The sequence below is a fragment of the Cricetulus griseus genome, assembly GCF_003668045.3.
Source record: "Cricetulus griseus strain 17A/GY chromosome 1 unlocalized genomic scaffold, alternate assembly CriGri-PICRH-1.0 chr1_0, whole genome shotgun sequence".
Taxonomy (NCBI): Eukaryota; Metazoa; Chordata; class Mammalia; order Rodentia; family Cricetidae; genus Cricetulus; species Cricetulus griseus.
The window spans coordinates 274173724-274177631 of record NW_023276806.1 but is presented as its reverse complement, the minus strand read 5'-3'; the positions used below and the strand labels follow the sequence as shown (position 1 = coordinate 274177631).

General features: G+C 42.0%; 1 pseudogene; it reads right to left on the bottom strand.

The window, feature by feature from the left end:
- Positions 1-1462: 1462 nt before the first annotated feature.
- Positions 1463-3908, bottom strand: part of LOC113837952 — a 13137-nt pseudogene continuing 10691 nt past the window's right edge.

Here is a 3908-nt window from a genome sequence, read left to right as displayed (position 1 = left end):
TACAATTCAACAGCAATACAAATTGCAGAAAACCTACATTTGCGTGGAAAATGAATAACACCCAATGGCACCATTCCTGGGTTGAGGAAGAAATAAAAAAAAGAAATAAAAGACTTCCTAGAATTTAATGAGAATGTAGACACAACATACCTGAACTTATGTGATACCCGGAAAGCAGTGCTAAGAGGGAAGTTCATAGCACTAAGTGCTCACATGAAGAAACTGGAGGAAAGTCACATTAGAGAATTGACAGAACAACTGAAAGCTTTAGAGCAAAAAGAAGCAAACACACCAAGGAGGAGTAGACTCCAGGAAATAATCAACCTGAGAGCCAAAATCAACAAAGTAGAAACTAGGAAAACAGTACAAAGAATCAATGAAACAAAGAGTTGGTTCTTTGAGAAGATCAATAAGATAGACAAACCTCTAGCCAAACTAACCAAAAGGCAGAGAGAGAGCATGCTAATTAACAAAATCAGAAATGAAAAGGGGGATATAACAACGGACACTGAGGAAATCCAGAGAATCTTTAGGTCATACTTTGAAAACCTGTATTCCACAAAATTGGAAAATCTAAAGGAAATGGACAGCTTTCTGGATAAATATCACTTACCAAAATTAAATCAAGATCAGATAAACAGTTTAAATCGACCTATAACCCCTAATGAGATAGAAGCAGTCATCAAAAGCCTCCCAACCAAAAAAAGCCCAGGGCCAGATGGCTTCACTGCAGAATTCTACCAGAAATTCAAACAAGAGCTAATTCCAGTACTCCTCAAACTGTTCCGCACAATAGAAGCAGATGGGATATTGCCAAACTCTTTCTACGAGGCTACAATCACTTTGATACCCAAGCCACACAAAGATATGACTAAGAAAGAGAACTACAGACCGGTATCCCTCATGAACATCGATGCTAAAATACTCAATAAAATATGGGCCAACCGAATCCAAGAACACATCAGAGAAATCATCCACCATGATCAAGTAGGCTTCATCCCAGGGATGCAAGGATGGTTCAACATACGAAAATCCACCAATGTAATCCACTATATAAACAAACTGAAAAAGAAAAACCACATGATCATCTCACTAGATGCTAAAAAAGCCTTTGACAAAATCCAACATCCTTTCATGATAAAGATCTTGGAGAGAACAGGAATAACAGGAACATATCTAAACATGATAAACGCAATATATAGCAAACCATAGCCAACATCAAAGTAAATGGAGAGAAACTCAAAGCGTTTCCTCTAAAATCAGGAACAAGACAAGGCTGTCCACTCTCTCCATATCTCTGAGCTGTATCTCCTGCTTCAATAAATAATTTAAGGGAACTGAATTTTTTTTTGTTTAGAGAAATGTTGTTCAATGGTAAAAGTTAATACACTCCAGCAGCAGGACTGGAATGGAGTCAAAATATCAGGTAAGGAGCATTTACTTCATGTGGCCTTACATGGGATCACAAAAGGATTAGGAAGGAGACAATCAAATAGAAAAGCCCCATGGCCTCAGATGGGGCAAAGTCCAGAGCTGTTGCTTTAGAGAAAGGTTCCCATCACAGATACTAATCAGACTACCAAGCACCATTCCAATAACAGCCCCTGATCCAGTCACACCAACTACAGGGGCCCTAGCTTCAATAAACTTGACTGTTGGGTCAGTGTCCCCAGAAACAACACTGGTCTGGAATTTCTATCTGGCCACCTGGAGAGGGGACTTACTACAGAAAGGCTGTTTAGATGAGGCCTCTGGTCTACTCAGGAGGGAGGCACTGAGGAACCTGCCTGACTCCATTTTGAAGGCAGAAGCCAGCATGCTATTTTTTTTAAAGTAGATTTCTATTTACTGTGAGAGTTAAGTTGCTCTGTTTCCTGGAACCTGACCTTCCCCAGCGCATGACCTTGATTTGTTTTTGAGTGGGGACTTTGTGATTTTTTGTTTTCCCTTCTGTTAAACTGCTTGTTATTATACGCCATAAAAGGGACCCAAGAGTGGCTGGAGATATGGCTCAGTGTCTAAGAACAATACCTGGACTTCCAGAGGACCTGAGTTCAATTCCCAGCAACCACAGAATGGATCACAACCCCCTGTAATGAGATCTGATGCCCTCTTCTGGCCTGCAGGGATACATGCATGCAGAACAGTGTATACATAATTTTTTTAAAAAACTAGGGTTTAGGGGGCAATCATGGCCAATTCTTGGGTGTACCTCAATCAAAAAAATTGAGCTTGCTTCACATTTGGCTCAAATTGTGGTTGTGGTTTTATTCTAGCTGATATGATTAACAGCAGACACAGGCTGCTGCTATTGGACCACTCCTCTAATACAGGAGTGGATCAGAGCTGGAGAGAACAGCAGTGCCTTAGTGGTCTTCGCTTTTCAACCTCCTAGCTTTTTTTGTTTGGAACCAGGGTTCGCTGTGTAACATCTCTGGCTGCCCTGTCACTCACTATATAGACCAGGCTGGACTTGAGCTCACAGAGATCTACCTGCCTCTGCCTCCCAAGTACAGGGATTCATGGTGTGTGCCACCACTTCCAGGCTTGCTAGTTTGTTTTGTTGAGATAGGGTTTCATTAGTTGAGGCAGGACTTGAACCTCCTATGATTGTGAGGAGGACCTGAATGCCTGATCCTCTTGACTCCACCTCCAGAGTCCTGGGATTGTTGGTGTGAGGCTCCATGCAGCAATTCATATCTGATTTTAATAAGCATTGTCATGAACCTTACTTGTCTCAAGTCTTCTATTACACATTCAAGACTCAGAAATGAGGAAAAGAGAACCGGCAGAGTATTTCAGTGGTGCAGAGTTTTCCACCATGCACAAAGCCTGGGATTCCATCCCCAGTACCAGAAGGATGGGAAAATACAAGGGCAACTTCCTACAAAGCTTCCAGCTGTTTTTAATGTACAAGGAGTATGCCTGGAGTTAAGAGAGATGCAAAAGAAAGAGGGTAAGTTTCATGTGTAAGGTGGGGAGACACCAAAGACTTCAATTGAGACCTTAAGCCGGGCAGTTGTAGCATACAACTTTAACCCCAGCACTCCAGTTAGGAGCAGGGGCAGGAAGATCTCTGTGAATTCAAAGCCAGCCTGGTCTACATATTGAGTTCCAAGACAGCCAGGAATCAAAAACAAAACAAAAAATAAAGAAAGAAAAAACAAACAAATAAATGAAAAAGAAAAAGTGAGTATCTAGGTGTGGTTGCATAGGCCCATAACATTAACCCTTGGGAAATGCGGTAGGAGCGTCAGAAATTCAACATTTTCTTCAGTACATAACAAGTTTGAGCCTAGCATGGGCTCCATAAGACCCTATGTTTAAAAAAATGTTTTAAAAAGAGACTGAGGGGGCTGGAGAGATGGCTCAGAGGTTAAGAAAACTGACTGCTCTTCCAGAGGTCCTGAGTTCAATTCCCAGCAACCACATGGTGGCTCACAACCATCTATAATGAGATCCGGTGCCCTCCTCCGGCCTGCAGGCATCCATGCAGCCAAAGCATTGTATATATAATAAATAAAATCTTTAGAGAGAGGGGGGGGACTGGGAAGATAGCTCAATGGGTAGATCACTTGATGAGCAACTGTGAAAACCTGAGTTTGAATCCTTAGAGCCCATGGACAGCTGGGTGCAGTCGGCAGCTGACTTCTGCAATCCCAATGCTCTTACTTCAAGAGGGAGATCCAGACAGGAGAATCACTTGAGCTTGAGGGAAAGATGCTGGCATATGCCGCTGCAAATAATAAAGGAACCCTGCCTCAAACAAGGTGGAGAGCAAAGAGCTGCAGGGGATCCAATAGTACACATAAACAGACAAACATACAGATAAAGAAGAAAAACACTGGGAAGAACAGGAGAGAAGAAACTAATGAAAAAGGGGGTTAAGGAGACCATAAAGAAGAAAA